The sequence below is a fragment of the Tamandua tetradactyla genome, chromosome 15 (genome assembly GCF_023851605.1).
Source record: "Tamandua tetradactyla isolate mTamTet1 chromosome 15, mTamTet1.pri, whole genome shotgun sequence".
Lineage (NCBI taxonomy): Eukaryota > Metazoa > Chordata > Mammalia > Pilosa > Myrmecophagidae > Tamandua > Tamandua tetradactyla.
The window spans coordinates 63,185,734-63,204,880 of NC_135341.1; the positions used below are offsets into that span (position 1 = coordinate 63,185,734).

Genomic DNA, 19,147 nt, shown 5'->3' on the forward strand with positions numbered 1-19,147 from the left:
ATTTTTATCAAATGTTCTAGGGAGTGAATTACTCATTTTAGGTTATTTAAATGAAAGAGATGCATAATACCACTTCACATTCAAATTTCATGAAATCCTGCCCATGAACCCTTTTATCTACATGCATCTAAATGCCCTCAAACGCCAGCTCACGCTTTCTATTAGCTTCTTCCTGGAAGGTGCTATGGCGCAAAGGAGTCCAATTGATGCTACATGTCAAAAAGATTTTTTTTTCCAAATGAGTAATTTCAACAGGATATACTATATAACTATCCTTTCTTAATTACTGCATATTGTGAGCCATTTTATGTCCCTAAATTATGCAGCTTCTAATGCAAAACAAAATTAGTTCTATTATGGGGCTTTTTACCTTTTAACATAATTTGATGACTTACATAGACAATTTAGAGAAATTGGAGGACTAACATATTTGTAATGGATCAATCAGGGAGATGAGAAAGAAAGAAGGAAACAGAGAATAGTCTCAAACTGCAGGTATACTGAGCAGTCTTCAGTTGCAATTAATTGGCTTCATGCCTGTTTACTCAACACCTCTGTACCAGGCACTGTGTTACAGTCTAGGAAACTGGGGGTGAGCCATGAGGATACAGTCTTTAGCCCTTATGGAACTTCAGGAGAGACCATTTGAACTCCACAAAGGACTAAATGGTACTAAGCGGCTAGGAGCCGGAGGTGATAGAGAATAGAACATTTTAAGAAAGTAAAACAGAGAAGACACCTAGAGAGGGACAAAGACAAGCTTAAAATCCCAGGGAATATATGTGCATTTAATTTTGAAAGGTGGAAAAAATCCATTCAATTAATAAAAATGAATTTATTTTTTAGAATTCATCTGTTATTTAAACCACTTTCTTTTTAAAAAGGAAAGCTATGGACAAGGCTGAATTACTTGTTTGTGTCTGGCTGAACTGAAAATATTTTGATAATTATTCATAACTACAGGGTTAATTGCAATGCATTACATACAGCAAGAAAACAGGACCATGTTTTCTATCATCTAAATTTGTATAAACTATTTTCCCCAAGAAAGCAAAAGTGAAGCAAATCCCTGTTTGCTTTACTTATAAAGTTAACTGATAAGTTATCCTTACTATTTTCATACTCATGAAAAAGAGGACTGAACAGTTTAAGGAACTGCATCTCTCCCTTTTCATCTTCTAATTCTTTGGTGGGGGGGCAGCAAGTATCAGTTTCTTGCTGAAGAGATTATAATTCTCTCAAATACCTGTAGACAAGACCTTTTGGACCAGATCAAAGTTGGGTATTCAGAGTGGGTATATCTGAGATGGGCCCATGGCTCTACAAAAGGTACCTAGCAGGGGACTGTAAGAAATTATTGATCCCATTTACCAAATGTCCCAAACTTCTATCATTGATAGTCCATAGCACTAATCTCTTTATACTTCCTCAGCAAGCATTCTATTTCACTCAGTTCATTCTCACTGGACCCTGGTCACATGATTCTCAGGACTGAAAAACTCTCCTGTGGGTATCCAATATTCTAGGATATAGCCTGATTCAGCTACATAGCCTCCTGAGCATTCTATGCTCTAGATGTGTCAATTCACACCCAGTTTCCCAAACCTCAATGCTTTTCCTCTGTCACATGGGCTGTGTTTTCTGCCTGGAACTTGTCTTTGGAACGCCTTAGAGGTGAGCTTGAGCAAAGACACACCAAGAATAAGGACCTCCTGTCACTGAGTGATGAACGTGAATACATAAACCCCACTGTCCGACATGCTTCTCTCCATTCTTTCACACAGCTCCTTTAATGGTCAAAAGCTACCTTAAAAAAAAACAAAAAACAGTCATTGAAAAGTCATTGCTTTGCTTTCAAAACATTTGCTCCATAGGTAACAACTATTCTCTCCTAGCTGCTCTTCACCTACTTGTCCTTCAGATCTGACCCTCCCTAACCCTACATCCGGGCTTGGTGTCCTTCAGTGTAAACCCACAGCAGCTTTGAAACACTCAAGACACTGGATTAAAACTAAATCCTCCAGTCGATTTGTAGCTCTCAAACTTACTTTTGCTTCAGAATCACCTGGAGGATTAAGACAGATTCCTGAGCCTCACGCCAGAGTTTCTGGTGCAGTAGGTCTGGGATGGGGGCTTGAGACTGCATTTCTAACAAGTTCCCATGCACTCGTCCAGGGACAACACGTTGAAAACCACTGCTGTACGCGATGCTTTCTTTCTACTAATTGCCTATTGTGTGCTCAGGCTCTCACTTACATAATGCCTTTTCATTTCTCTTTCTTTTCCCTGATCATCTGCTTTCTTTTTCAATTTTTTATTTCTTTTCCTGCTTCCCCCCTCTCCTCCCTATGCCTTTAGTCTTCCAGGAACCCCGCTGGGCTTTGTTTAGCTCTGTTCATAGCAAATAAGCTGACAATGGTTCCCATCTCTGGCTCCATTATGCTCACCTCTAAAACATCAGATGTAGCTACACATTCTGCCAGGAAAACTAATCTGTGATATTTCAAATGCATTTCATGGACCAGAATAAACTAGTGTATTTGAGCAAAGCTACATTCTGGATATATTAAAGTATAAAAACTGGCATGAAAATCAGGTCTCATGTAAACAGGAGATTATTATTACTTAGAATCCTATAATGTGCCCATCATATGGATCTCTAGGGCATTTGCAAACCCATTTTTACATAATTATGTGAAGAACATGTATTTTATATGAGATGGTGAAATTAAATACAAAATAGGGCATTTTGAAATGGCTGTAATGTTTTAAATGAAGAAATGAAACTGTTTTGAGACATATGTAGGAGAGAAAATTTATAGAGAACAGTTTTTAAGAGGCTCTATTAATTCCAAAGAAAACACAAAATGAAAACGAAATATCTAAAGAATAAAATAAGAGGTCTCCCATAAAAATCAGTCTATGTGATTCAAGTGGTTAGGCTTGCCTTCTAACAATGTGCGCTTTACAACGTGATGCTCGCCCACATTAGCATTTCAATGGCACAATATTTTTGTTACACACTGTTGCAACTGCTGCAATCTGCCCTTCACTCTTCCATCTGATCTTGGGTGCATTCCAAAGGTATGAAAAATATGGATGGCTGGTGAATCTCATGTCTGTTTCCTACACCTGGTGCCAACCTAGGCGAGTGTTTCCTACATGATTATGGGATATTAGAGGAAAAAATTAAAGGAACAAATCAAATTTGTCTTGTGTCCCCTCAGAAAGCATGCAATTTATAAACTTGCTTTTGGAATCATCGATTTCTTTATTCCATCTCAGATACTTTAGCACAACGTTCTGCAAAGGGAAATCCCATGAATGCTTACAAACAACCCAAGTCAAACAAATTTTAAATAGAACCAAAGAATTCAAGAAGTATATATTCCTCCCAATTTGAGTTAAATTTTGGTTTTAATTTCCTAATATGGCATGGGTCCTCATGGAGATCATAAAAATATAAGTCACTGCACAAATTAAGTTGCTATGTTATTGACAATTTGCCTTTCATCCAGTGTGATCTCAATTTCACTGTATATTCTTCCATGTAGTTGAATCGGAGGTCCCCCTTTTCGCACCAGCCTGGGAAGAAAATTATATTTTTTCTATATCTGAGGGGAGTTTCTTGGAGTGACCATGTCAGCTGTGACCAGAAAAAATATGTAGTTATGTAAGAATTTTCCCTTTGGTGGCACCATCTACAGCAAAGCTGGAGAGAATCATAGCTATATCATCTCCGTGAACTAACCCTCCACTGTCTAAGGCCACTGGTAAGGAACAGCCTCACTTCCCTTCTGCAGTAGAAATTATAACTGTTGCTCTGATATTGGAAAGTTATGGAACTAAGAAACACGGAGAAAGAAGTGAAGCAAGTTTTCCCGAGTGGTAGATGGCATAGGCTAAGTGGTAACGTGAGCTCGAAGGGCCCTATGCTTCAGTAGCATAAGGCATATCCCTTGACCTTCTTTGCCTTGCAAAAGAGATGACAACTAAGGCAGAAATTTCTCACTGGCCATAGGTTAGAGAAGAGATTATATGTTATTATATGGATGGGGCATTAAACAACACTGACTCACAGCAGGAGGATTTTTTTTCCTCTTAAATCTTCTTTTAGTCTTAATAGAAAAGAAGCCATAGGAGCTTTTCTTGCCTAAGAGAAAAGGACCCCATGAGAAGGATGGAAACCAATAAACAAGCATCTTTCAGCTTTTGCTTCATCTATATGCCATGTGGTCTTTCTTTCTGTACTTGGCAGATGAAAAAACCAATGTCACCCAGCTAGTAAATGGAGGAGTCAAGATTTGAACTTGGAATGCTCGTTATATATCCGAGTCTTCTGCTTTTTCCAGCTCCTTCTGACAGCCTTTGACCTGGATTTCCTGTCACTGTGGGCAAAGGGATCTGCTTCCTATCTCTGGATCCTACTGCATGCAATGAGCACATCCAGACTTCAAATCCCTGGGGCTGCCAGTCTTTCCTACTTAGAGACCTTTTTGCCTGTCTTCAGTAACCTGAGCATAACTTTCCAGGCAAATAGGCCTGAAATGAGCCTTGGGTATGGATCAGAAAGAGGCTTGTGCATGTTTGGACTATGGCAAAGGAATCATCAAGTGGATACCTGTTGTTTTGGATGGAGCAAAGATGGAATTCAAGGACCCTTGAATGCATATTCTTTACGTAGCCAGGTTTCGAAAAATAAAAACAAAAAACAGGCAATGTTATTGAACACCTCTTACAACTTTGTCTCAATTTCAACCACCTTACTGAAGGATGTACATTGTAGACTTGAAAAGGAAGACAAGAGTTTAGATAATTGAGCCAGAATCACACAGAGCCACTAAATGACAGTGTGACCTGATAAGAGGTTTGACTTCAGAACCTGGTGTCCCAAATAGTCTTATTTCCAACTTCTTTGTACGCTATGGCTAAGTACATGTTTTATTATAGTAATGAAACCAAGCAGATGACTTTAACTCTGGTAGACTGGATGTAGCATCTTTGCCTCACACCACCATCACTGAAGGCCATCTGCATATGCATGCCTTCCCTACAGTCATAAAAACGTATCCTCTATTGTATCCTACATAAGGATGTATATGTTTCCCGGAGTAGAGGACATGTAGGCTTAGAGCCTGAGGCTCTTTCAGTGTGACTTTATGATTTACACATGTTCTGTTTCTCAAAATGAAATGACACTCCTCTTCACACATAAAATGTCCAAAATTCAGTCTGGTGAATTATCTCTCTAAGGGCCTGATAAACAAATAGTCTGTTTTGCTATAAAATGTACATCTGTAACACAAATTGGCACTATGGGACTGGTAAATACAGGAGTGATGTCAGCCTAAAGAAGAAGTTATGTAGGTTCAAGCATGACTTTTCCCAGTATGTTAATACTGGGAAATTACCAGTATTTCCCTAATACAGAAATACAAAATACCCTAATACAGAAAGCCAAGGAGGAAAGTTATACTATACACAATTCATACTCCTCCTATTGGCTCGATTTGGTCACATGCCTTGTCTTGGAAAGACTTAAGTGGTTCTTTTCCTCATTTATTCTTATCCCCATAACTCAGCAGCCTCAACTCTTCCATCAGGAAGAATTTTCTTTTTTTTTAAGGTACAGTACCATATAAAACACTTCTTTGAGAGACTGAGCAGGTCTTTTGAACTCTACTAGTTGTTTCTAATTAGCCTTAATCATGATGAGAGACAACAAAGTTGCATTTTTTTGAGTAGTCTATTATTTCTCATGAGCTTTGTGATTATTAATGCATCATCTTTCATAATTCCAGGTATTTCCAACAATGCATTGTAGTAGAAATATGCATTTATTTTAGCAAGAACTTGGTAACCACATTTGCAAAACGTTCTGCAAAGAAAGAACATCATGCTTCACTGTGCTGATTGCCTCTAACTCCCCACCCTTCTTACTTTCTAAAGATAATAGATTCAGTTATGTAATTACCACTCTGATCTGGCTAAGTTTTAGTAAAACTAACATTCATCTCTGAAAAAGATATTCTATCGGGTGTCCACTAACTAAAAAACCACTTGAATTTCTTTCAGTTATGCTTGCAGATTACAATATGGAGTTCTCAGGATGCCTTGAGATATTGAGTCTGTGAATTCTAAACAGAACAAGTGAGAGGTAAAAGTCCCAAGGAAGAATTAGTGTCAGATGAAAACAGAACATTAATAACTAAAAATGGCTAGTTGCCTGCCATGCCTAAGCTCCATGGATACCTTACTGACTTGAAAGAACAGTAATGCTGTAGAGAGTTGTGTAAGGTGTCAAGGAAAACAAAAAATACATCCATGTTCAGATTTTCTGTCTGGTGACTGGAGAATAGCATATTAAGATATTCCTGTGACCAAGTGTGCCAAAAGAATTCTCTTTTAATTTCTGGCAAGAGAGGATAACCAAGAATAAGATTCTGGAAATATGTTGTTTCAACATAACTGTGTGTATTTGGTACAATAGAAATTGTATAGACAGTACACCCAGAGAAAGAGTCATGTGGGAGAGGAAAATTGCTTCATGAATTCTTGCTGGAGTCAAGATCTAAATAGGTGGGGTCCCAGAGATACTATTTAACCATCCCATGAACCTCTGACTACCATCACTTATGTTTCACAGACAGCAGGCATACATGCACGCACACACACCCACACACCCCATTACCATTCTGACCTAGTTTCAGTTCAATCTCTGGGAATCACAGGATGCCCAAAGACTCATCTAAGTCATCTTTCTTCAAAGAGTGGCCCTTTGACGTAGGGGCAGAAATAAATAAATAAACCCTGATAGTTCCCTCCCCAATTCTGATATTCATTTTTTTATTACTTAAATATATACAAACATGAAATTGTAAACTCGTTATTTCTGGAGTGTTCTATGGCAATATAAAAAAAATTTACAAAGAAAATCAAATAAGTCCATAAAAGTAGAAAACAGTGACACCAATCACATATCTTTGAGATAATGGGTAATATTAGTTTATATGTCACATGAATATGGTCCCACTGCAATGGAACAGTTTCTGTAGGGTTGTCACTTCACCAATGTTCTGTGCCCTGTAGAAATGAATGTTTTCTACTCTGGGTCTCTATTTAAACCATTGCCAAACCCTCATTGTTATTGAACCTTCACAGGCATGAGCACATTATTATCTCCATATTTTGTCTGCCTCTGTATCTCCCTGAATAATGCTCTACAATTAAAGTAGCTGGCACTAACATGATAGTAAACATCCCACAATATGGTCATCCAGATGATCAAGAATATACTCACATTCATTCTACTTACGTTATCATTGCATTTTTTTTCTTTACAATTGCAAAACAGCTCACCAGAGGAAACTCCTGAACCTTCAAGCATATTTGCAGGTTTGATGACAATCATGTTAACAGGGAGGAGGCAAAAGCCAATCTATAACCTATACGACCAAGTGAAGGGCACAGGTCAGACATTCCTGCATTCAGATCCTAGTTCTATCACTTTTACCTGCATTAATTTAGGCAAATTGCTTAATCTGCCTTGCCTGCAGTTTCCCCATCAGCACAACTAGAAAAGGTAAGGATTGACTGAAATTGCTAGTCAAGTATTTAGTACATAGCAAGTCCTCAGTAAATGTTGGCTATTTTTATGAATTCAAGCAACATTCACTCAGCAAACATTTATTTTGCACCAAGCACTGGGCTTTTTACTGGAAAACCAGAAATAAATGGTCGAGTTTATGTACTTAATAGGATCAAAGTCCTTGAAGAAGAAACTGAGAAAATGGGACAGAAGGATATAAATGCTGTGCTAAAGGAGATGCTCAATATATGCATATTAATTAGTGGGTATTACCAAGCAACTGATTTCTAACCACTTTTGCAAAACAACTTACCAATTCAACTTCAAGAGGGCTGTGAGTGAGAGAAGCCCATATGGAAGTTAGGTCTGCCATTGGCTCTGAAACATACAATTGTGTATTTTGACAGGAAGAAGACTTCATTATATCCAGGAAAAGGGGGTTGAGCTGGTATTCCATGGGCTTGACTCTTAAAGTTTCTCTGAGCACTTCGATCAATATATACATGGGTACTATTTTCCTTAATAATATACACGTAAAGAAAATATCAGATATTCACAACATTTGCTAATTCACTTTTCTTTGAATGGGAATTGTGCTTTTCACACCTCTCAATTTCATTTTGAAAATTAAAATTGCTAGTGTTCACTATAGAAATGAAATGTCCCTTTAGGAATCTCCAGCCTCCATGCCATGATGACCATGACAGTTAACCCCACTAAATCCTACGCTTCCAAACCCACAGCAAGACTGCAGATTCTAACCTTGGATTCTGTGTCATTCTTCTCTGCTTATTCAGAAAATGGATCCATCTGTAGGTACAAAATGCAATTTTCAGGAAAATAGCACCTTAAAATATTCTGACACAATGTTCCATCAGCAGTCCTTATAGCTAGACAAATAAAGACAATGAAGAGCCATGCAGACCTGTTAACATCTGCTCAAAACCTGCGCTCACATTTTCTTGCCTCTGCTAGCACTAACTCAAGCTAGAATTCATTTAGATAATTCCTTAAGCTCAGAATGCTTAGCATGTCACATTTCCACCAAGTCTCATTTATATAATTAGTGCTAACATATGGCCCACAATCAACATTGGAGATTTGGAATCATTTTTAGCATGCCGTTAGACCTAAAGGGGTATGGATTCAATATGGAGGGAAGAGAATTAGGCATGCAAATTCCATTTACGATAACAAGAGCATAGCAATGGAAATTTACCCCCAAAAGGTTTGGCTGCTAATCACACAGCAAGCAGAAAGAATTACATTCTTAATAACCTTCACCAAGTACAATAAAAGGAAATAGAAGTTTGTTTTATGTGATGCTTTTGGTTACTACTTCTCTCTCACCAAACTCCGAAGTATATTACTTACTAGTGCTAAATACTAAGATGACCCCAACAGATTTCTTCCTTGAGAGGCCCGATTTAGGTATCTAAATTAAGAAACTAGTCTGGCATTAGTAGTGAGTTCATGCTCTATATCATGGAATCCATGGTGGTGATCGCTCTCCTTGGTAACCTACTTTATCTTTCATTGAATCCTGGTTCCAAGTTTTGGCCTTCACCAAACTCTTGAGAGCTCAAGTCTTCCCTCTTTTCCTTAAAACTTTTCTTTTTTTAACAGTTAAAAATATGAAGATAGCCTGAGGATACCAGGCAAAGAATGGTTAGGTCATGGATCCATGTTCTAGATACTCAGATAAAAAACTGAATCCATTAAGTTAATGGAGAAATAATTGCCTAAACCAACGCCTCATTTTTTTCTCATTAAATCAATATTGTTAACACCCTTGACAGCAATACCTATTGAGTGCTTACTATGTGCCAGACAACATGCTACAGATTCAAAAATTATGCATTTTGATCCTTATAAAATTCCAGAAATTGGAATCTTGATTTCACAGAAGAGTAAATTGAGGTGGTATGATATGACTAAGGTTAGGCAGGTAGCGATGGCAGAGCTAAGACTTAACTTCAAATTCCAGACTTAATCATTATGTTGTTCTCCCAAGTTTTTAATCCTCTGCTTGTCTTTGTCTCCTATCTTTTTCAGCCATCATGATCAATTAGCCCTCAAGTTTTATTGATACTTAACATCAGGATAACTCGATTCTGTCTCTTCATCCCAAGCTACCTCTTTAGATTAGAGTGAATAAACCTTAAGGTTCCAAATTCCAAATTAGAGTGAATAGACCTTAACATCCATTTCAAATTTAGGATTTAGTACTTCTATAACTGTTGCTTTCTGAATGGTATCTGTCCTGTTCCAACAACTATGAACATAGCTGCATAATTATTTGGTTTATTATTATATCTGCAGTGCCTAATGCAATGACTGTTCTATGGATGTTCAAATATTACACAGTCGAATGTCTGACTAGCTGAACAGGGAATCATAAAACCTTGGTTCAACCCAAGGTTCACCATGAAATCCATGAAATAGGTGTTTGACCTTGGACAAATCACTCAATTCAACCAAACCTAAATGAGAACATCTAGAGAATGAGAAAATGGGATCAAAAATTCTAAGAACACTTCTACATCAATATAACCAAATCATTCCTGTGCTACTTCCTCCCTTCAGGAAAAAAAAATGCCTAAATTCCTCAGCCTGCAATTCTAATTACCTACACTTTGTTCTCAAGAGGTAGTTTGATGAGTGAGCTGGTTTGAAACATATGTACCCCAGAAAAGCCATGCTCTCTTAATTCTAATCCAATCATGTGGAGACAGACCTATTTGGGTGGAATCTTCTGATTGGGTTGTTTCCATGGAGATATGACCCACTCAATTGTGGGTGTGGCATTTGATTAGATTATTCCCCTGGAGATGGACTCCAGCCATTCAAAGTGGTTCTTAATCAGTTTACTGAAATCCTTAGAGGAGCTCACAGAGAGAAAAGGAGCTCAGAGCTGACGCAGAGAGCAGATGGTTAGACACAGTCATTTAGAGATGCAGAAGAAAACTGCCAAAAGGCCCACAGGAGCTAAGAGAGCTGTCTGAAACCAGAAGCTGGGAGAGAAGGACAGCAGATATTACCATGTGCTTTCCCACGTGACAGAGAAACTGACACAATTGGCCTTTCTTAACAGTTTCTGAAAAACATCTCATGGTTAGATAAACATTAGAGGAAACTGGGTGAGGGGATACAGAGACTTTCTGTATTGTCTTCACAACTTTTCTGTAAATATAAAATAATTCCAAGATAAAATATTTAGTTTCACAAAATCTGAACATATAAAAACTGTTTCCAATTTTGTACATAATCTATGACAACACATCAAATATTTTACAAAGGCTCTGTGTTTTCTTGAGAAAGCCAATAGCAGAGCTGCTAAGAAAGTCTAAGAATTAAGTTTACATTTAAATGTAATTTACAATATATTTAACATTGTAGCTGATAAATATTAAATACTGATAACAACTTGCAAGCTGACCTTTTACAGAAGTTTGAAATAAAGCATCAATTAAGTATAACATTCAAATTTTAGCTGAGTTTGCCCCCTTAGCTATAAGTGATAGACTTGCCCTGTCTAACAGGAAACATGTCTCTTGGCAGAATAGCTGCTACCATCTCATATTAGATTCCCTGTAATGACATATATTCAAAGTTAGGAACCTACAATTGACCTTTCCTTGAGTAAAGTATCTTCTTCTTGATGCCTTCATTTGGATATTTTCATGGTCTTAGAATTTTAACTTAATAAATCCTCTCTGTAAAAGGCCATCCATTTCTGGTATGTTGCATTCCAGTAGCATTAGCAAACCGAACAATGAGGCAGAAAGAAAACTGTAAATTCAAAATGTGAAATTTAGCTCCAAGTATTTGGCCTCCCAACCATGTAAATTGGGCAAGCTAGGTCATATAGATACCCATCTCCTTAGCTTTACAAGAAGCAGCTGAGATCTAGATCCAAGATTTTCAAATGCTTGAATACTGCTGTGCATGAATATCAACAGTCTATGGCAAAATGAGGCAAAGGTAAGGACAACATGTTGCGTTTTTCATAAAGCTATAAATAATATTCTAATTAAAAGACGGTCCTTCATTGTTATTTCTTATTTTTTTGCATTAAAGTGTCCTTTGTTTTAGGAATGATTGGTGCTTTTTGAAAACATCCTTGACATAATAAAAATCTGGAAATCCAGTTAGTCCAGGATCTCCAAGAATGCCAGAAAGGCTCCATTTCCCCTAATAACTGTTTACTTTAGTTTTCTGTTCTGACTTTCCCTATCCATCCTTGATCTTTTTCTTATGGCAGTTTTTGTCTCTGCCTGCTGTTAGTTCAAAGCAGAACCCTCTTCCTTTAACTCATTCCTAATCTAATGTATCATTGATCAAGAGAATATTTTTTGACATGTTGGTAGTAATGAAAGGGGATAGTTTTACAGTATGGATGGCTAGGCAATTTCAAATTTAATGTCTACCGGCTCTGCTCCTAGAAGTCCCTAGACAGAGTTCATTTTTCTGGGTACCAGTATCTCACTAAGCCCTTGGTCCTTGTCCTCGTTTTCTTCCCAAATTCCTGTACTTCTCAAGAAGAACATATAAAATATGGAAATTTGATACTCAAAGAAGTCAACTGATACGTCTGAGTTCACAAAGTCAGTGAGGGTATGAATCCGACTACAAACCCAGAACTTTGCAACTCCAGAGTCTATGACTCACTCATATCCCATCATTGTTGAGTGGCAGAAGGAAATTCTATGATCCATGCCTCATCCCTGCATGTTGAAGGTTAGATTGGTGGGATATTCTGGGAACACTTACGGACTGGAACTCGGAATGATTCAACAATCAGATTGGTTCAACAATCACAAAACACCTGTGGGGTATTGCCATAGGGGTGCAAGAGAAGGAAAAAACATAGGAAAAGAATACAAATAGAGAGGAAATCTGAGTTTTTGCTTAGCTAGACAGTTCACTGGCATGATTATTTTCAAAACTTAAATGGTATATAATCGTTCCTATCCCCATCTCCTATTACTAAAAGCAAAAGGAGATGGGATTAATTTGGATCTTTAAACAACAGACGTAGCTCCTCCTTACCCACATTGAATCTCTTCTCCACAATTGTCAACAACACAGACCTGTATCTCAGTCCTGAGGCTTTTTTGAGCCAATGAAGAATTCCCACCCACTGAGCTGCTCCCATTATTTCCATGGTTGACTAGAAAGAACTATTTGGTATGAACTTGTCAAATGAAACTCTTTGTTACTACGAAAAGATGAAATTTGCACCGCATCTTTGATTGCAAAGACCGCCACAACCATTTAAAGATGACGTGTTTAGATTACTGCTAAAAATGATGTTCCTTTTCTATGGAAGTAAACAGTGAAGGGATTCAGTGCTCACTTTGACTCTATACTCATATCTGCAAAGCTCATTTACATTATAAAATTAAAGTGTGCTTATGAGATTTAGATGAGAAGCATAAAATATATATAAAATGAAAGGTTTATGACAAAACAGAATAAACTGGCATGTCACTGGCATGTTAGATTGTATTGGTTGTCTCACTCTGCTGTGCATGTGTATTCGTAGTCAAACCCCATGTGTTTGTGTATGACTACATGAAAGTATTTGTCTGGCATGTGTTAACGTACATGTTAAATTAATTTACAGGATTAAAGAAGGGGAGCCTGGAGGAGGTATAGTTTCTCTAAGAACAGGCTTGCTAGCAGCTCTGATAGTGTTCAGAGGAATTAAAACAAAAGTGTTACAAGAGACAGTTAACTTGAAACCAAAAAGTGCTGCTTATTGGCTTGAAAAATGCAAATAGTGGTTATCCAAATTTGATGATGAAGAAACTCATTTTGATTAGAATCCCTAGGAAGAGTTTGCCTTTTCTTTGACAATACATATATTTTCCATGGCAAAAGAAAAGAAGAGCTGGATCTTCATTGTATTACAAAAGGAAATACATCATTGAATTTAAAAGGACCATTTAACACAATCTGCCTTTGTCACCTCTCTTAAATATACGCATTTATTTATATATTAATCTTTCTGGATTTGAAGTTATTGAAGCTAAGCATCATAAGCAGTGGTCTGTCTGTAAATTATCACTTTTTTTTAAACAAAGAAGAAAGAGAATATCTCCTGAGCTGAAGACCAAAAATATATATCTATAGGTTAATGAAGAGGACAGCTGTTTCTTAAAGGGCTAACATGGAACACCAGAAGTCTAAAGGTCTAAATGGAAACATACGTTCTCTTAGAAATGCCAAGAAGCAATGAAAACTCTAGTTCTGTAGTAGAGGCTTTTAAAAGGTAGGTGGGATAGTGTAAATAGAAAATTGCTGATACTTCTTTGTTTTTGACCTATGAAAATGTCAAATTCATATGCCTTAACTTAGTATCTGGAAGGCTGATTGTCACTCTCCCTACCCAGACCTTAATCTTGGCCTAGCAAAGGTCAACCTTGATCATCTGGACTTCTCCAACTCTTCCTCCAAAAAATCATTACCAACAACCTAAAAGCCACTACCTGTGCATTCGTCTGGGTATCTGGGGGTTAGAATGCAAACTCATACAACAATAGAATAATCAAACAAGCAAATCATCTATAAATGTGGCTGCCCTTCTCATCTCCAGTCTACTCAGGTCTACTTTGAAAAAACAAACTAATTTTCTGACTTTTAAAAACAAGCCAGAAATCTGGATTTGGGGTTGAAATCTCTTAGTTTCTAAAATGTTGGGTCATTTTTTAAAAACATTCTGCAAGCCAAAAAGCACATCTGTGTGCCCAGTTCCCTCCCCCCTGCTGCCAGTGTGCATACTCTGCTGTATATTGATTGTTTTAGTTTCCTTGGCTGCTCAAGCAAATACCATGCGGAGGGATGGCTTAAACAATGAGAAGTTAATGGATCACAGCTGGGGAAAAAAGTCCAAATCAAGGCATCAGCAAGGCCATGCTGTCTCCCTGAAGACCATGGCATTCTGAGGCTGGTTGCCAGTAACTCTTGGTCTTTGTCACATGGCAAGGCACATGGTGGCCTCTTCTGGCCTCTCCCTTTGCTTTCCAGTTCCATTGATTTCAGCTTCTGGCTGCTCTCTCTGTGGCTTTTCCTTTCTGTGTGTCTGAATTTCATTGGGTTTATAAAGGACTCCTGTAATAGGACTAAGACCCATTCTGATCGAGCTGAGCCATACCTAAACTGAAGGAACCTCATCAAAAGGCCCCACTTACAATGGGTTCACACCCACAGGAATGGATTAAATTTAAGAACATGTTTTTTCTGGGGTACATACAGCTCCAAACTACCATACCAATGATCTGGTTGTAATGAGAAATGGCCCAGAGAAATTTTTGACACAGCCTCTGAACAATTCTAGAGTTTCCTCTGCTAAGTCAAGCCACAGAGAAATGAAGGCCAGTCCCATCCTTCACCCTTCTGCTGCTTATTTCCTTCCTCTTTAGTTGGTCCAGGTCTTAGGATTTGTCTTGGGATCTTGAAATGAAAAAATGTTCTGTGCCATCTGGCGTACACATGTATTTGGGAGAAGGGAGTTGCTGGGAGAGGACAGTAGCATGCAACGTGGGATGATGTAGGACAAAGCTTCAATGTACCCTTGGAGTTAGGGAAGGTTCTGGCATGTGGCTAGGCTTTTGGGCAAGAGTTGGTTGTGCTGAAGCTCTTCAGCTTCTGTAACACACACAGAAATGAATATACATAGAAGCAAACTGAATAGCAACTGGTTGTTTCTGGTTCAGAATAGAGATTTCTTTTGAGGACGGATGAAAGGTCAAAAAAAAAAAAGAGAGAAAGGAAGTTAAGTGTTTAATTTTGGTTTCCACGTAATAATATATTTGTTTTAACAATTGTTAAAAGTGAGGGCGAGGGTGCACGGGTAGTTTAGTGATTAGAACGCCTGCCTTCTATGAGAGAGACCTAGGTTTGATTCTTGGACCATGTACTCCCCCCCCCACCCTACCCCCCCAAAAAATAACAAAAAAAACTAGGGCATACTTCAAATGAGACCATTACTTTTTTGAAGTGGTAGTCTTAAATTGTAGACAATGGCTGAAGATTTATTTTTTACCTCTCTTGACAGCTTCAGTAGTCATATATGGCCAGCGTCGAAGACTTACCAGGCTTCTCATATTTACCCAGAAATGGCCTGTTCCTTTGGAATTTTGGCAAAGCATACCCTACATACTCCACAGCATTTAATTAACTGGAGACCATTCTCAAGTATGCTTAATTATAGGTCAGTATTCTGACTATATAAATCATGGAAAAGGAAAGGAAATGACACAAAAGCCCTAGACTACTATAATTTATAGCTATCTGAACTAACCCAAAGAAAGAATGGTATTGTGTTATAATTAAAGATTAGGTTAGTGCCAAAAATCATAATTTTCTGCCCAGCTTTAAAAGCAAATATCATGTTAATGACAGTTAACTTTTGATTATTCAAGAATGATTATATGTAGTTTGTGCATTATCTACGCTCATTTTCTTTTCTTCTTCCTCATGGGGCTTTATTGCTAATTAATTCCTCCATAAGAATTCTGATTAAGAAAGAAGAGTAGAAAATTAAATTAGTCATTTAGGTCAATTGTTAGCTGCTTCTGTTAAGACTCTTGGTTAAGCCAAACTATAAAACTCCTTATACTCTATACTGTTCTGTGACTTTTTAAACAAAGATAATCGGAAGCTGGGTATTCTGAGAAGGCATGACATTGAATTACAGATTACAGTTGGGGAACATTGTCATGTTGTGACCTCAGGTCCCAACACATTAAATTCAGAAAACCTCCTTACCCAATTTACTTTATAAAACAAAGGGAAACTCAGGAATGATTCTGTGTCTCCATCAGCATCACACCTCTCAAAAATACGCTGTTACTTGTGCAGGCTTTGTACCCATGCCACATCCCATAACATGGCAGGGTAATGCAATTTACAATACAAAAACAAATTTAGAGGAGTATCTCTAGAATATAATTCTGAGAATCTAAGAGGCTTTTTAAGAAGGTACTTTTGGCTCTTCAACCATCACACTGTCTACAAAGATGCATAAGCTCCAGCAAATACCCAGAGCCCTTGAATTATTTTCTCATTTCATACGTTCTCGTAACATATCATGAAACAAAACTCACCTATTTTGTGCCAATTCATTAGTAGTTAAAACAAGGAAAGATTAAAATTGACTAGAAACAATGAACAATGGGACACAGCTCGCTGCCAATGGGTCTGCAATAAAAATAAGCCAGCAGATTGCCATGTTATTGCAAGTCAGTTAGGATTATGCTGTATTAGAGTAATCAAATAAGAAAGTGAAAACAAACAATCCAATTCTTGAATCTTAACAAGATTCCCTCATCCTGCCAGGCCTCCTTGAAAACACTCCACCGATTTCCCAGTATAAGTCGTCTTGCTCTAACATATGGCAGCACATTCCACATCCCAGAGATTGTGAAAAGTCAGCACAAACCGAGTTTGCCAATATCTGCCTATAGTATTAGGAGTGTGAATGTTTCCGAACATTAACAACAGATTTTAAAAATCAAGTTCACTTCTACTGTGAAATCATAACAGACTACTGTAGGAGCAAGGGTTGAAGTGATTCGAAAGGAAGTTGAGGGATGAAATAACAGCTTAAATAAGAAAAGTTACCAGGCTTTCCATACCGTCACAGTTTTTGTTTCGTTCTGTTTTGAGGCATGATGGTTTATGTTTGCTTTGGGGGCCATATACCTACAGCATACCAGAGAAGGAAAGGAATTAAATTAATTTAATTAATTAATTAAATTAACATATATATATTTTTAACTGTTGGAGCTCATTGTTTTGTATACATATAGAATGAAATAATGCCTTTGTTCTTTCCCTAAATTTAACAATGGAATTCAATTTCTGTTCAAAACCTGCAACAGAATATGAAAGTGCTGTATGGGTTAAATTATCCAGCTACAGCCCATTACTGAGCTTTATGAAGAAAATGACAAAACATTAATAAGCAGCCGCCTTTCAAAAATACCTACCGCTAAAAAACATACGTTAACGCGATCATAGTCCAAAAGGAATGTAAACCAATATTATAACACCACATGATTTGGTTCGTTAAACACTTTAAGTCTTTAGGGTGCTTTTTGGAATTGCAAAATATTTCTGTCATATTCCCACTGTAATTCAGTACTCCAAAATACCATTAACTTTTAAATGTACCAATTTGCTTTTTGCTGCTTGATAAATCTTAGTCGTCATTCATAGCCTCTAAATTCATTTTATGCTTTATGATAACTCACTCAAACTTTTTCCAGTGCAGCAAATTCCTCCATAAAAAACTTGGAAATGAAATGGTGTTTGGTCATAACAGTATAGAGAAATAAGCAGACATTTTCTTCTTTTACATTAAAATTGATATAACTATTTATGGTAGGAAAAATATTCATATTTTGATTATAAAAGCAATGAAAACCCTTATTGAAACTAACTACAGCTGGAACATAAGCATTGTGAAATTATTAGTTTCAAGCATAAGACTACAAAAGGACAGAAATTCCTATCAACAGAGACTTGGGGGCTTATTCAGATATAATTTAGAGACTAGATCAAATCCAGTTTAACAAAAGTAAGAAATTCATAGTGTGTATGGTATAGACCCCTCAGCAGATAGGTAACCACAAAAGGTGAAAGCAATTTAAATCTTCGAAGTCATACGAACAACATACACAAAGAGGTTTATTCTTACCAGAAAGAATTTTCTCTGAGCTATGTTGGCTCAGCTAGAGATGTGCCAGTAATTTTTCCACCTCTTGGTTGGAATGTTAGGCAAGAAGCTATCAGATTAATAACAATTAAAACATGGCATTTGAGTTTTCACTCTGGAAAGAGCCACAACAGAATGGCTTTGCCTCTTCCCTCCTCTGGCATGCTTGCCCCAAGGACACAGCTGAATTTCACAAGTCACGATGAACACAAAAACCCAGACAATACCTTTTGGAGAAACAACAATTGAAAAAGCTCCATTATTTATCACTATGTTCTTCAAAGGGAACTTCACTCAAGCTGTGGGAAGTCTGCTTAACAAAACAAAACGTTAGCTTAAGTTCCAAGGATATTAAGACAGTTTCTATGCTCTTATTAGTGCAGGCATGTAGTTTATTACCTAACTGGCAAATACAGAGGAGTATAAATACATATGTACTTTTACATGTACTTGAGTTTATAATGCCAATACAATGTGTCTTGTGTGCTCCTCAATACATTGTCAAGGCTGTGTCTGCTGCTCTCTAATGCGCTGCATTATATAGCTTAGCATGCACTGCAACACAAAGATAAAGGGATGGTGAGAAAAGTGATCATGAAAAATATATTGATCTTTTGCTTATTTCTCAAGTAAATTATTTAATAACAGATAGGTTCCATTTATAAAGCATTAAGTTTCTGATCATCTACAGCACTTGTTTCTCTAAGCGTTCTAGTAATTTCTGCTCTTGAGGATCTCAGCTGCAGATGCATATATCAGCATAAAAGTTCCAATTTGTGTTACTATCAGTCTACTGGAAGAGGTCATGATTTGAAAAGGCAAAACTCGCTTGG

The 19,147-nt window shown here is 37.3% G+C and overlaps 2 long non-coding RNA genes across 4 annotated transcripts in view; one reads left to right on the forward strand and one right to left on the reverse strand.

The window, feature by feature from the left end:
• The window catches only part of LOC143658015 (uncharacterized), a 59,445-nt gene that overhangs the window by 19,073 nt on the left and 21,225 nt on the right, over nt 1-19,147 (forward strand). The window lies entirely within an intron of this gene.
• On the reverse strand, nt 1,710-8,400 carry LOC143658016 (uncharacterized). Its single transcript, XR_013163071.1, has 4 exons — nt 8,351-8,400; nt 7,902-7,966; nt 7,316-7,445; nt 1,710-1,807 (listed from the first exon to the last, which is right to left on the reverse strand). It is a non-coding gene; the product is annotated as an uncharacterized LOC143658016 (long non-coding RNA).